We start from the raw sequence: 16323 nt of genomic DNA, 5'->3' as shown, positions 1-16323 counted from the left end.
ACCCTTCTTAAGCTAGACAACTAAATTCTCTCAGCTTATAGGTATTGTCAGACTCACAAATTGAACTTTAGAATCCATAAAGTAAAATGCATAAAAATACCCTCTGGAATGCATGGAGGGTGTTACAATTTAACATGGACAAGGCTATATGGAGAAGGTAGGGTAGGGTCCCCCCCCCCACTCTCTTAAAGCACTATCTAATAAGACCTCTATTCAGGTGCAGGGGTTATCAGCCTAGAGTTACTCACCAAACAAGAGTTTCCGATTTCAAAGACCAGAGAAGAAATAATATAATATAGATTGGGACCTCATTAATGGTTCTTTGAAACCATTTAGGAAAATCTTTGGGAAGCAGAGGAACAGCTTCAGTAAGGAAAAAATTACATTTTTCTCCCTCTAGTCACCTCTCAAACCCTTCTGAAATAGAATAATACTAAATGCAAAATCTAGAAAGATTCCAGGGAAGTCACCTGTACACTGAAACTCCAACATAAATCCATGGATTTGCTTTGACTGAAAAATACCTGGTCATAGGGCCATGCACATGCCAATTATTATGCACTGAGATATTGGATTACAATATTAAACCAGGCCTTCCATAGTGTCCAGGAGCTTGCAGTGTGCTCCTAGGACTCCTGAAACCAGGGTGGAGCTCAACTGGACCACACATACTGTGAGTGAGGAAAACGAATGGTTCTCTAGAGAATACTCAGTATTTTCCCACCAGGAAAGGAAGAAAGTCAAAACCAGCAGGTTTGCTAATTCCTTCCATGTTTTATTAAGAAGTGATCTTAGAGATAAACTTGAAATTTGTGTTGGGCTAAACTTTGAAAGAAGAAGGAAAGAAAAGGGAAAGTCAGCATTAATTTCTTGGCAGGTTGACGGAGAACTCTTAAAATTAAAGCTCCAGGGTGGTAGGTGATGTTCACAACTATCATCCCAACACCTAGGAAGGTGTCTGCAACTTGGCAGGTATAGTCAATAAACATTTGTTAAATTAAAAAGACTTCAAATAATCTTAGAGATCATTTAACATAAACTCTTATTTTTTTTGGGGGGTGCTGGGGATCGAACCCAGGGCCTTGTGCTTACAAAGCAAGCACTCTACCGACTGAGCTATCTCCCCAGCCCCTAAACTCTTATTTTTTAAGTGACATAAAAGGAGTTAAGATGTGCTGAGTATATACTTCTTCTAGGAATCTGTTAGTTACTCTACTTACCTTTGCTTAATTTTTTCAATAGCCTGCCCAGGTAAGTTTTATTATGTCTACAAAAACCCTGGGGTTTAGATGATCAGAATGATTAGACCAGAGATATAATTAGTTATTGGTAGAACAAGGAGCACTGGTTGAAATAGACTCTGAACTGAAGGGTCAACTAAGAAGGGATAACATGGACCATAGAGCAGAAGTTCCAAATTCCGTAGAGGAAAACCCAGTACTTTGCTCCTCCATGATAAAAGCATAGATGTGCAAACTAAACACAACACCACAACTTGTGACAAATATGGTTTCTGCTGCCAGCAGGCTTCAGCTCCTTAATTAGAAACAAACAGTTGCCTGTAAGCCAGTGTTCAGAACACACGTGCAGCTTTAGGCCAGGTTCCCCCGCCCCCACCTCAAGGCATGATCTGAAGGTAAATTCCAAGAGGCTCTTTGCAGGGCACATAAACAGAATTTACTCCCACCTCTAATACAAAATCCACAGCATACGCACAAATGAAGATTTTAAACTATATTCTCAATCACTACCCCCACCGCAAGTTGCCCACCAACCAGAGCCCCACTCAACAACTGCAAAATCAAAATCCCCTGATCTGCATCACTCACCTCCTCCCAACTCTCCTTCTCATGGATTCGGAGCTGCTGGGTTCTACAGCCATGGTCAAAATTATCTAAAGCCAATCCATACAGTCACAGTGGCACTGATGTTCCCAAGCTGCAAAGGAGGCACTCTGGATAGATTTGTTCGCTGGGTCTCTTGTTTGATAACATAAGGGGAGGCATCCGCTCAGTGTCCTGTGCCAATATGAAAGGCATCTCACCCATCAGTGTGACAAGTGAAATGCTGGAAGGGAGCCAGGGAACAAAAGGGAAGAAATGTGGATTCTTACCAATGCTGTTGATACCATTTTCTAAGGGCAGCAGATGATGAAGGGGAAAAACAGGCATAGAGTCAGTGCCCTGAATCAAAAACCTTGGATCCTTCTCTGAATGAGTCAGGGTGAGCATTTTGTTTTGAAATTGAATTTCTGTTTTCTTTCTTCTTCCTTTTTTTTTTTTTTTTTTTTTTTTTTTTTTTTTTTTTTTTTGAGCTGCAGGATGGTTACATACTCAACTAGTCAAGGGGACTGCTGTAAATAACAGGATTTATTTTTGAGACTGTGGATCAAATAGAGACCTTGAATCTCACCCCAGGGTTATTTTTAGCTTTAAAAATGTGTTCTTTTTTTTTTTTTTCTATTTCATGTGATTTTGAGAATTGACAGATAGGTCTTTCTCTGGTATTTCTGGATATGCCTGAGGTAGTTGTGTTACTGGAAAGCAAAAGGGAACATTCTAAGAAAGCCTTTCTAAGACACTAATACTCAAGGGAGAACTAATACACATGTTCCAAACCAAGAGAGAGATTACACTCTCTACTTTCTGTCATTCTTTTATATGACCTGTGATGCTTCCAACACTCAGGAACAAGCTATACTATGAAGAGGCACCTTATACTTTTGTCTACCAATAGGTGGCATCAAAATCTTTAGGTTTTTCTTCCCTGCATTTAAAAAACCATAGGCAGAGAGCATTTTCTTTCTGAGATTTTTACACTTTACCGTGGATGATGCCTGAAAGACCACTAAATCAGCTCTAAATTATTTCAGAGGAAATCATCCCATTCATTTATTAATGAAGACTGTCAGTCACTCCTCTAGGTCTCAGTTTCCAATGTAAAAAGAAGGCACTTGAATAAAACTCGAGCTCTAAATATCTTGCCATTGTAATGCCTATGCCAAACACACAGGACTCCAATCATTTGCCTCAAGGACTGTGAGCATGAACCATCCCTCTATTGCAGAGATGGCTTGCCCAGCCCATATTCATTGCACCTGATTTTCTTTGCTAAGAACATTACACTTTTGAGAGAGGCAGCAATGTGCTCAGCTCCAAGCCTACATTTTGCAGGGACAGTAGTCACATGACCAAGGTCTAACCCTGCACTCTTCAGTATGGCAGACACTGGACACCTGTATAAGTTTAGTAAAATTAAAAATTCATTTCCTCTGTACCCCTAGTCACACTTTAACTGTCCAACAGTGACCAAGGCTAGTAGCCAACATCATGGACAGTTCAGATCTAGAACACTTCCCTCACAGCAGTGCTATTCTAGAGCAGTTTCCATGGGAGTCTCAAAAGGGAGGGAGGTAACTGCTTCAGTGGGCATGTAACCTTTATCCCTTCACCCTTACCCTTCTTTCTTCCTGAAGATGAAGGTAGGTCACACATCACATGACCACAAAGAAACATTTGCCATGGAAGGTTAAATGGAAAGATAAAGGGAACCTGGGTGGTCGATAGCATAAAGGTAACCATATGATCACTGGCCTTATTGAGAAAAATGAAATCTTCACTTGATTCGAGTCATTTACAAAGTCAGCTTTTAATCAAACACCATTACCCTATGTAAAAGTATGATTACACAAATGGTATGCCTACACTTCATGTACAGAGAAACAAGCTGTACCCCATTTGTTTACAATTTAAAAAAAGCTTTTTATGACTATTATGAATATTTTTATGAATATTATATTTAATAGATATACTCTTAGAAAGTTACCTAGATTATTTTCTGTTAATGGTTCTGTATAAACACATTTCTTCCCAGTTTCCTTTACTTTGGAAACAGCTGAGGACAAGTCTGAAAGAAACAAATAAAATAATGTATACACCACAAGAGGTGATTACTGATCCTTCATTTCAATATGTCGAATGGGTGGAAAAGGGTGCAGATGGTCATTAATGATGCCCACGTGAATAATCTCCTATTTTATAGTTTGAAGAGCAGCTTTGCATTTTTCTGGAAAGAACATTGGTGGGTGTGGAGAGAAAAGTGAAGTAACACTTATGTCTGTGCTAGGGGCTAGAAACTCGGCTGAGTAACTTAAAGGTATTATCATATTTAACACTCATGACCATTCATACCACCCATTTTTTCTCAGTGAGGCCAAGAAAATTGAGGTTCCAGAAAATTTTTTAGTAAATTGACATAACTAGTTAGTTGTAGAAATGAATTTCAAATCAAGATCTGATTGGTTCTTGCCATGACTTCCTGATGAAATTCCACTGGTGAGTATTCCCAGATTTTGACCCATACTTGCCCATTTCAAGGCTCCATTCATTATATTACTTTTTTCACAGGCTTAACTCTCTTCTACCACTGAATGATGCGTCCCCTCATCTTCATAGTCTAGGAACACTCTCAATCATCATCCAATCCATCCTTCCTCTGACAACTTTGGAGACCCTCGGAGCTTTTCTAATTTCCAGAGATAGGCTGTTTGGATAGGAATTATTCTCTACTTTCACACAAATTCGATAGGTGACATTCTTACAGAAGTCTGGGATAAGAGCAGAGAACAACTTGGTGGACATAAACCGTAAAAGTTGGAGAAATTATTTTAAATTCAAAGCAAAATCAAATAGCTTCTTCTCTTGAAATTCATAGGAGAAAACACGTTTCCTAATTTGTTTATAAATTCATTCTAATCCATGAGCTAATTCTAAAATATTAAGAAGGAGAAAATGATATGGAAACAACACCATGGCAGAATGACCTCAACATTCTACAAAAAGCAGAACTAGCCATGCAGAAAACACAGAGCAGTGGCAAAGTCAGAGATGCTTACAGTGACCTGAATTTTTATAGAGAAGTTCATGTTTCTTTTGAATTTTGTATTAATAAATCAAGCAACATATTTTGTAAATGCTTTTATGAATACAACTTATAAAAATGGATAAGTTACTAGTTGGAGGTCAACCGGCCACTAAGATCAGCCTGAATTTAAGAGCGTGGATATAAAAATCTTTAGATATATTTTTCAGTCACCACACCCTCAGCTCTACAAATGCTCAGTCCTGTCCAGAAACCTATTTCTGATGCCCTCAGCATATCTAAAGTACATGAGAAGGATATGAAAGCAGGATAGTCCAGGCCACCTGTATATTTCTCAGTAGTAGTTGGGGATTCAGTCAAAATTTCTGCTTGGTCTCCTTCATTGGGTCCCAAGGCCTCACTGCGCCCCCTCAGTACAAGTACAGGTTCCTATACCAGCCTTTCTCCCAAGTTTGTAACCTGCCTTGCTTGCTCAAGAGTACCATTCTAACAGCACAAAGAAGAGAAGAGACTTCTTCTCAAGAAGGCTTAAAGCAGAGGACCATATAGAAGGGAACTTCAATCTTGCTTTTTCCTTTCCCTTCCCTTGTATTTCATCAGGAACAGGAGATTCTCCAAGGGCCCATTCTAGTGCCTCACCTACCAAAGACAGCAGAGAGAAATTTGAACAATCTAAAATTCTCTTCTTTGCTTTTCCTATTTATTGTCTCTAGGTCCAAATTTGCCACTATAACAAAATGTTTGGTCATTTACAAATAATAGAAATTTATTCCTCACAGTTCTGGAAGCTGACAAGTCCAAGATCAAGGTGCCAGCAGGTGTTGTGTCCGGTGAGGGCCAGGTCTATCTGCTTGTAAGATGGCACCTTGTGGCTGCATCCCTGGAAGAGGATGAATGCTATGGCCTCCCCTGATGGAAGAGAAGGAAGGGCAAGAAGTATTGAACTTTGTAGGACTGAACTCTCATAAAGGCCTTAATCCCATTCAGGAGGAGGAGCTCCCAAATCTAATCACTTCCCAAAGGCTCCACCTTTTAACATTGCTGCATTGTAAATGAGTTCCACATGATTTCGGCTGAACACCTTCAGACCACAGCACTATCCAACATCTAGCACAGCCTCTTCCCCCAGTGAGTCTATGTCTAACTGGGGGACAAGGAATAAACAGCTTCAACCCAACATAGCTGATCAAAGAAGCCAACAGAAATAAAGAGGAAGAAGACCTACATCTGTCTAGAAGTGTCAGACCTTGAAAAGCAGGTGATGCAGGAGCTACTTTAGAAATTATCCAGACAATTGCTCTAGCAAAAGGCTTTCCAGCCAAGAAAGTGACATAGACCAAAGCTCCAAGTCCAGAGCAGGCATGGCATGATCAAGGAAATTCAAGTAACTGAATGATTCACTATACCTGGGGCCTAAAAGATGGGGGTGGGGAGGGAAGAGCAAGGACTGAGGTCAACAGGCAGGCAGGCAGGGGCATAAATACACAGACCCTTGGAAAACTTACGGAGATTTTATTTTTTCCATGAGTTATTTATCCCCAAATACTGAATAAAGATCCAAAATTTTCTTTAACCCATGGTGAAATTTCTTTAAAAAGAGGCGTTTTTATGGAGTTGAATTACGTTTACAGATGATCTCTTTATTCATATTTTCATTTGCATTCTTGTTATCAATTTTCCTCATGAATTTTTTGTCTTTAGTGCTAGGGATCAAATCCAGGGCCTCCTTTGTGCCAGTCAAGAGCTCTACCACTGAGCTGCACCACCATCCCAGGTTTGTTTGTTTGTTTTTAACCATATCCTTACTTGGTAAGATAAAGGTACTTATGCACCAAAGGAAACACAAGAAATGTGTTTTGAAATTAGTTTTCTGAAATTTAAACATTTGAAAATTTGACAACTGGAAGTCATGGGAATACATTGAAACATTTTGAGCAAAATAGTATGATGAGCAGATGCTGAAGTTAAATTGAGGTCAAGCTGGAGGGGAAAGCAGAGTCAGGGAGGTGAGTAAGGTGTCTCTTCACTAAGTTGTTTTATAGACATTTACTGAATACAGCTCTGGTATTGGGGATACAATTATGGACAACACAGGTAATTGATTGGTTCTTGTGGAGTTACCTGTCATGCCAGAAGGACAGAAAGTGACAGAAGAGAGAAGGAGATTGGGAATCATCAAGATTATAATCTGTAGATTATAACACAAAATATAAAGGAAATACAAAAGGTGTTGTGATAGGAAGTAACTGGGAAATCCTTCTTCAGAGGAAGGTCAAGAAGACCTCTGTAAAGGAGAGCGCACTTGAACTGAGAACTAAAGGAAAAGAATGAGACAACACACAAAGACCAGAGGGAAGAACCCTCAAGGCAGAAGGAGCAGCAGGTACAAAGATCCCGAGGTAGAAAAAGTCCTTAGTGATCAGTTTGAATAATTTGGACAAAAGAAAATGAGGCAATTATGCCACACTAAACTCCTCAAAGAGGAAGAAAAAGGAAGAATGAAGGGGATGGGGGAGGCTTCAATATTATGGAAAACTTGTTCATTTCATTAATCAAGCACATTTTGAGCATCTAGTGTAGGCAAAACACCCCCCCTAGATACGGGGGTTGACAAAATGTTGTCCCTGTTCTTCAGGATATTATAGTCCAGTACAAATCATAGCAAAGAAAATGAAATCCCTGGTTGAGAATTCACTTCCATCCATAGACGAGAGACAAGATCGGCTCCCATTGACATCAGTAGGAAGGAAGGCCTCTGGGCTGGGAGCCCAGGCAACTAACATGCGGAAGGTTATTTCTGGAGGAGGAGTCCATATGTGCACAGAAGAGATTTAAAGGAAGAACAGGATTTACCTCAGTGGATTCCCTTCCCCCATATGACCTGCTGTTCCCATAGCTTCTGTTTTCTTGATGATTCTTCAGGTTTGCCAGCATCTATGGTTAATTTTTAGGAAAAAAAAATAATTTCATAGATGTTATTTGGTTATACGTTAATATATAACATATGTTATATATGTTATATAACATATTATATGGTTATATGTTATATGGTTATATGTTAATATATGTTAATAACATATATTTACTCTGCAATAAATTTAGAAGGACCATTGACCCCCATTGTATAGAAGATGCCTTTGAAAAACATGCAGTCCTTCTGATACGAGGCATTTTTCTGATGTGAGTAGATTGCCTCAGAAAAGCTATACTGCTTCCTGGACCACACGGTCAGCCTCTGTATGGCCATGGACACTGACTTCTGTGGGTACACTGCCACACCAGCCAGGCCATGGGGAAGTCAGGGGCAAACTTAGGGATGAAAGTGTCTTCACCACAGGGTTGGGGTGAGGCAAGTGTGCAGTTTTCAGACCACACCTACACACAGATGTTTCTAATTATTAAATGAAATCTTATTATATATTCTGCTTTAAAGTCTGCCTTTTATATCTACAAATATCAACGTACTTCATAATTTATAATGACTAGAAAATATCCCAATGGATGGATGTAGCAAACTACACACTAAACTAATCCCCTGTTGTTGAGTATTTGTTTCTAACGTCTCACTGTTGTACACAGTGCCTTTTTGAGCATGCTTTCATATCAGGGGTACCTGATACGATGTGACAAGAATATCCAGATAGGCACTGCAATGGTATTCATTCCAAAAAATCCATAACCCCAGTATAATCATGAGAAAAACATCAAAAAGCCCAGATTGGGGAATAGGCTATAAAATATCTCACCAGCGCTCCTCAAAACTGTCCACATCATTAAAAACAAGGAAAGACTGTGAAACTGTCACAGAGCAGAGGATACCAGGGAGACATAATAATTAAATGCAATGTGGTGCCCTAGATTGGATCTCAGAACAAAAAGAGGACACTTTTGGAAAAGCCGGTGACATTGAAATAAAGTCTGGGTTTGGCTTTTGCTTAGTAGGAATGCACCGCTGTTGGTGTCTGAGTTATGACAAATGTTCTATGGTAATGTAATCTGTTAACACAGGGGAAAATGTGCGATGAGTATATGAGAACTCTCTGTACTGTCTTCCGAACTTTCCCTTAAATCTAAAATTATCACAAATTAAAAGTTAAAGAAAAACTTTTTTTCACTTGTTTCCTCAGGATAAAAATTTTGGATAGTTGAGTTGAAAGCTATGCATAATTTCCGGGTTTTCAATACATTTTGTGGAATCACCAGGATGGTAATTAAATTTAATGCATCATTTTTTGCCTACTTTTTTTTTTAAAGTAAAAACTGTATTTTGTCTGGTTGACATCTTTAAATCAAATGACTTCTTGGCAAATTACACAGGAATCCCCCCCCCCCGCAACCAGTTAACTCCTGGCAGAACTCAGGGAGAATATTGGTGAGAACTGCCAGAAGAACAGAACCCAGTCGACCCTTCTCAGACTGACTGGCTCTCAACAGGCAAAGGAATTAAGAAGTGACAAAAAAAACTCCCAGGAAACAAGGACAGAAAGATAGAGGAAGCCATTTTTACATAGTCATTTTTCTGATTGCAACTCTGCTTTCTGCACTTTTCCAGCAGTGCTGCCTTTAAAGTGAATCACCGGTGATCAAAGGCTGACGAAAATAACGCATTGTTCCTCTACAGAAGAGAAGGTGAAGTCCTATCATCCTGAGGGTATTCTTGGGGAAAAAAAGAAAGAAGAGCAAGAGAGAGACCACATTGCCTACTTTTTCTGAAAGCAAGGCCTATAATTTTGCTCTTTTGAAAATCTTCTTTAAAAACACTTGCCTATTGAAAACCACGTAAGTAATGCTGAGGCACACATATTAAAAAGTTTATCCGTTCTGTTTTTAGAAACCCCTCTTGTTGAGATGTGCAGTGAATGATCTCCATTGTGTCTGGTTTTGCCGGCAGCATTTGTAGGGATGGATAAATTGACAGGTCTTGAGCGTTTGTGCATCAGGTACTGTCCTAGGCACCTTCAAGTATATTCTTCATATCAAACTCCTCCAACAATGCAGGTTAACCCTATGGAAGGTTCTAGAAATTATCACTATTCTCCCCCCACCCATCCCCATATCCACACCCCTTGCAATGTGCCCATGCAGTTTTTCCCATCAAGTAGGGAAGCCTGTCTCTCCACCCTTCATGATTTGCTTTGGTCAATAGAAAGCAGCAAAAATGATGTTCTACCAGTTCAGAGCCTAGCCTTGCAAAAGGTCTGTCATACTTCCATCCAACTACCATGGGAACAGACCCATGCTATCTTGTGGGAGGGTGAGTGATGGGCCAGAGATGAATCATTGCAGCAGAAGTCTAGAGATGCATACAGCTCTGGCAAGAACAGCAAACCAGTCCCCAGCCAGCCCTCAACTGACCATAAACAGGAGAGTGACCCATGTCCCAAACACCTGAGCTTGGGCAGAAACAGGAGCTAACAACTGCTTGTTTTTTTTAAGTCACTGCATTTTGAAGGCGATTTGTTATACAGAAATAGCTAATTGATACGGCATAGTCATTTCTTTTTAAGACAAGAGAAAACTAAGGCATGAAGAGAATACATGATTTCTCCAAGGCTCTACAACCGCAAACTGGAGTAGCCAGGATTCCATCAAGGACATACATGTAAAGTCTCTACTCCTTCCACGAGGACCACTGAACAGAGACAAGAAGAAAAATGAACACAAGCAAATGTCATAGCTATTTCAATGTGCTAAGACTCAAGTCACTTTCCTGTCTTCCAAATAGTTTGTAATATGCATACATATGTACTTATTTGTAAAGAATGATCAATTTAATGGAGAGAATGAGCTAAGTAAGAAGAAGGCCACTTTTTAAATCCCAATGTGGTCTAAATCAAACTCATTCATCTTGGTGTCATTGGTTCATGATGACAACTGGCCTTATCCTGACAATCTAATTAGTTTCTGCCTTCAAATCTAGGTCACTGTCACTCTGGAGATAACCATTCAGCACTCCTTCTCTTCCTTCCCATGTCTGGATCTCTATACTCCCTTTAGGCTATGGATCTCTCCTAACGTTTTCCCTTTTTGCTGCCATGCTCATTCTCTGGCTTTGTCTGTCTGTCAAAACCTGTTTAATAACAGTTTGGTTAATCCCTGACAGCCCTTTTCCTCTGATTGTATAGTTTTGAAATGTCCTTTCCTGGTCTTGAATTTTTATCATTCCTCTACTTCATTACTTTCAAATTGTCTTTTTGGATCAATAAAATGGTGAAGGAGCTAATGTTATTTCTCTGTTTAAAAGCCTTCAAAACCTTCCTATTGTTCAAAGGATGGTTTGAAATCTTTAACCCAGCCTGCAAGGTCCTGCAGGAGCCAGTTCTTTTTGTGCTTCCTGTTTGGTCTCCTACACTGACCCCCTCCAACATCTGAGCATCCATGCTTATCCAAACTATACTTCTTTCAGAATTTCCACTCCTATTTCCAAGCCTTCCACATGCCATTTGCTCTGTTGAGAACCCCCTTTATGTGCATGTGCACTCACAAATGCACACACACACACTCCTTTTGTATATAGATGAACCATACTTATTTATGTGTATATGTGACATACCATTTACACTGTATGAGATATTGTAATAATCTAGAGATGATTTAAAGCATATGGGAGGACGTGCAGAGACATTTTATATAAAGGACTTGAGCATCCCTGGTTATTTGTATCTGCAGGAGTCCTGGAAACAGTCCCCTACAGATACGGTGGGACTACCGTATGCGTGAGCATATGTGTGTATAGACAGATAAATAGATACCATCTGTAAATATATAATCCAAACACCTGCATAATTATCTGCATATATATTTGCCTATAAAATGCATTATAAATATAGTATATATGTATTTGGATGGATGTGTATGTATGTGTATGCATTCCTGTATGTAAATAGGGTAAATGCATATTATATATAAGCATGAATATAGATGTATACGTAGGCTTGTACATTCATGTCTATAACAGTTTACATAGAGAAGAGAGAACACATATGTGTCTGTATACATGTACACACAAACACCTTTTGGGTTCATTTTTCAACTCTTTATTTATTTATTTATTTTTCGGTGTTGGGGATTGAACCCAAGGCCAACCACTCTGCCAACTGAGCTATATCCCCAGTCTCTTAAATGAAATTTCCCACCTCCTGGAAGCCTTCCCTGAAATCTAGTAAGCAAGGCAATATGCTCTTGTTACAGCAGCCACAAGTAGCCTATATTACCTTACTATTACATATGCTATCTAGATTGTATTTTCTGACTCAATTACCTGTATCCTTTAACTTACTATTTCATTTATCGTTCTATAAGCAAGACTAGAAGGGAGCCCAGTAGCCCTCTCAATAAATATGTACTGAGTGGATGAATCATACGTTATTCTTCCTGTGTTCTTTATTCCCACAATAATTTTTATAATTATTAATTCTCAATATCCAAGGCAGCACATTTGTTGTGGGTTGGTTCTCCTGGGATCACTTAGGTCACACAGCCAGTAAAAAAGACATGCTGGGGCCAGGATAATATAATATGCTGATGTCTTAAACATTCCACTCCCCCAATAATAAGTGGTTGTGTGGGGGAAGTAGTGGGTTATTGAATGTAATTTGGGGAACCACTAAGAAAGAGGCATGGGTGCTGGCTGCAGCTAATAATGACTCAGCATTTGTCACCACATAGTTTTTCAGGATTAAATTCACAGTGATTTAAATGGCATATGTTGTGTGCCCAGATATTAATGGACTGTGTGGGTTAAAGATAAGATACCACTTCTGCCCAACAAGAACTTGCGTTCCAGCTGACATAACTCTCCTACTACCCTTTATTATAGATGCAAGAAGTTGAAGGGGGTTTCTATGAGGGGTTGGGGAGGATTTGCTTGTGCAGGTTGAGCATCTCCAAGCCAAATATCTGAAACATTTTGAGTGTGGATACAATGTTCAAAAAGTTTCCGACTTTAGACTTTAAGAGTAGGGATGCTCAAGTAGTATAGTCCATGCAAATATTTTAAAAACAAAAAGCAAACAATTAACAACAACTACAAAGTCTAAAATAATTCTAGGCTCAAGCGTTTCAGATAAGGAATACTCAATAGGTATAGCTCTATGGCTATATAGCCCCATTTGGGGCTTCAGTCTCATTGAACAATATTCATACTATCCTTATAACATGGATGCTGCAGGGGCTGGAAATGTAGCTTAGTGGTAGAGTACTTGCCTAGCATGCATAAGGGCCTGGATTCAATCCCCAGTACATGCATGTGTGCACGCACACACACACACACACACACACACACACACACACACTGTGACTTTATGAAGATAATGGAAGAAATATTTGAGTTTAATATTTGAGTATAATCAGAACCTAATTACAGGATGAAAACCACATATGACTAATCAGCAGCATTTACAATACATGTTACTGCTCTCAAGTTTCATTTCTTCCCTTCCAGAAATTACAAATACCATTCGGTAGGCATGAACAACTTAAATTTGTTGCTCATATTGTACAGGTTCTTTTTTATTATTATTATTATTGTATACAAATGGGATACATGTTGTTTCTCTATTTGTACATGGAGTCAAGGCATACCATTTGTGTAATCATACGTTTACATAGGGCAATGATGTTTGATTCATTATTTTTTTTCCCTTCCCCCCACCCCTCCCACCCCTCTTTTCCCTCTATACAGTCCTTCTTTCCTTCATTCTTATCACACTCCTTATCCCTAACCCTAAACCTAACCCTAAACCTAATGCTAACCCTTCCCACCCCCCAATATATGTCCTCATCCGCTTATCAGCGAGATCATTTGTCCTTTAGTTTTTTGAGATTGGCTTATGTCACTTAGCATGATATTCTCCAATTTCATCCATTTGCCTGCAAATGCCATACTTTTATCATTCTTCATTGCGGAGTAATATTCCATTGTACATATATGCCACAGTTTCTTTATCCATTCATGAACTGATGGGCATCTAGGTTGGTTCCACAATCTGGCTATGGTGAATTGAGCAGAAATGAACATTGATGTGGCCGTATCTCTGTAGTATGCTGATTTTAAGTCCTTTGGGTATAGGCCAAGGAGTGGGATAGCTGGGTCAAATGGTGGTTCCATTCCAAGCTTTCTGAGGAATCTCCATACTGCTTTCCAGAGTGGCTGCACTAATTTGCAACCCCACCAACAATGTATGAGTGTACCTTTTTCCCCACATCCTCGCCAACACCTATTGTTGCTTGTGTTCTTGATAATCGCCATTCTAATTGGGGTGAGATGGAATCTTAGGGTAGTTTTGATTTGCATTTCCCTTATTACTAGGGATGTTGAACATTTTTTCATATATCTGTTGATTGCTTGTAGATCTTCTTCTGTGAAGTGTCTATTCATTTCCTTAGCCCATTTGTTCATTGGATTATTTGTATTCTTCGTGTAGAGTTTTTTGAGTTCTTTATAGATTCTGGAAATTAGTGCTCTATCTGAAGTATGGTTGGCAAAGATATTCTCCCACTCTGTAGGCTCTCTCTTCACATTGCTGATAGTTTCCTTTGCTGAGAGAAAGCTTTTTAGTTTGAATCTATCCCAGTTGTTGATTCTTGCTTTTATTTCTTGTGGTATGGGAGTCCTGTTAAGGAAGTCTGATCCTAAGCCAACAAGTTGAAGATTTGGACCTACTTTTTCCTCTATAAGAGGCAGGTTCTCTGGTCTGATTCCGAGGTCCTTGATCCATTTTGAGTTGAGTTTTGTGTAGGGTGAGAGATAGGGGTTTAATTTCATTCTGTTGCATATGGTTTTCCAGTTTTCCCAGCACCATTTGTTGAAGAGGCTATCTTTTCTCCATTGCATATTTTTGGCCCCTTTTTCTAGTGTGAGGAAATTGTATTTATTTGGGTTTGTGTTCATGTCCTCTATTCTGTACCATTGATCTACCTGTCTATTTTGGTACCAATACATGCCGTTTTGGTTACTATTGCTTTGTAGTAGAGTTGAAGATCTGGTATTGCAATACCCCCTGCTTCATTCTTGCTACTTAGGATTGCTTTAGCTATTCTGGGTTTTTTATTCTTCCAGATGAATTTCATAATTGCTTGCCTTATTTCTGTAAGGTGCATCATTGGGATTTTAATTGGAATTGCATTGAATCTGTATAGCACTTTAAGTAGTATGGCCATTTTGACAATATTAATTCTGCCTATCCAGGAACATGGGAGATCTTTCCATCATCTAAGGTTTTCTTTAATTTCTTTCTTTAGTGTTCTGTAGTTCTCATTGTAGAGGTCTTTAACCTCTTTTGTGAGATTGATTCCCAAGTACTTTATTTTTTTCGATGCTATTGTGAATGGGGTAGTTTTCCTAATTTCTCTTTCTGAAGATTCATCACATGTATAAAAATGCATTGGATTTATGAGCATTGATCTTGTAACCTGCTACTTTACTGAATTCACTTATGAGTTCTAAAAGTTTTCTGGTGGAATTTCCTGGTTCCTCTAAATATGTAATCATATCATCAGCGAACAGGGATAGTTTGAGTTCTTCGTTTCCAATTCGTATCCCTTTAATTTCTTTGGTTTGTCTAATTGCTCTGGCTAGAGTCTCAAGGATGATGTTGAATAGAAGTGTTGAAAGAGGACATCCTTGCCTTGTTCCAGTTTTTAGGAGGAACGCTTTCAGTTTTTCACCATTTAGAATGATATTGGCCATGGGCTTAGCGTAGATTGCCTTTATAATGTTAAGGAATGTTCCCACTACCCCAATTTTTTCTAGTGTTTTGAGCATGAAGTGGTGCTGTATTTTATCGAATGCTTTTTCTGCATCTATTGAAATAATCATGTGATTCTTAACTTTAAGTCTGTTGATATGGTGAATGTCATTTATTGATTTCCGAATGTTGAACCAACCTTGCATCCCTGGGATAAAACCCACTTGATCGTGGTGCACTATCTTTTTAATATATATTTGTATGCGATTTGCTAAAATTTTGTTTAGAATTTTTGCGTCGATGTTCATTAAGGATATTGGTCTGAAATTTTCTTTCCTCGATGTGTCTCTGTCTGGTTTAGGTATCAGGGTGATATTGGCTTCATCAAACGAGTTTGAGAGGGTTCCCTCCTCTTCTATTTCATAACATACTTTGAGGAGTATTGGAATGAGCTCTTTTTTAAAGGTTTTGTAGAACTCGGCTGAGAACCCATCAGGTCCCGGACTTTTCTTTGTTGGTAGGCTTTTGATGACCTCTTCTACTTCATTGCTTGAAATTGGTTTATTTAAGTTGTGTATGTCCTCCCCGTTCAGTTTAGGTAATTCATATGTCTCTAGAAATTTGTTGATGTCTTCGAGGTTTTCTGTTTTGTTAGAGTATAGATTTTCAAAATAGCTTCTAATTATGTTTTGTATTTCAGTCGTGTCTGTTGTGATGTTTCCTTGTTCATTCTGAATTTTAGTAATTTGAGTTT

Source organism: Sciurus carolinensis, chromosome 9 (assembly GCF_902686445.1).
Source record: "Sciurus carolinensis chromosome 9, mSciCar1.2, whole genome shotgun sequence".
Taxonomy (NCBI): domain Eukaryota; kingdom Metazoa; phylum Chordata; class Mammalia; order Rodentia; family Sciuridae; genus Sciurus; species Sciurus carolinensis.
The sequence above is the reverse complement of the archived record's forward strand: the minus strand, read 5'-3'. Positions refer to the sequence as shown.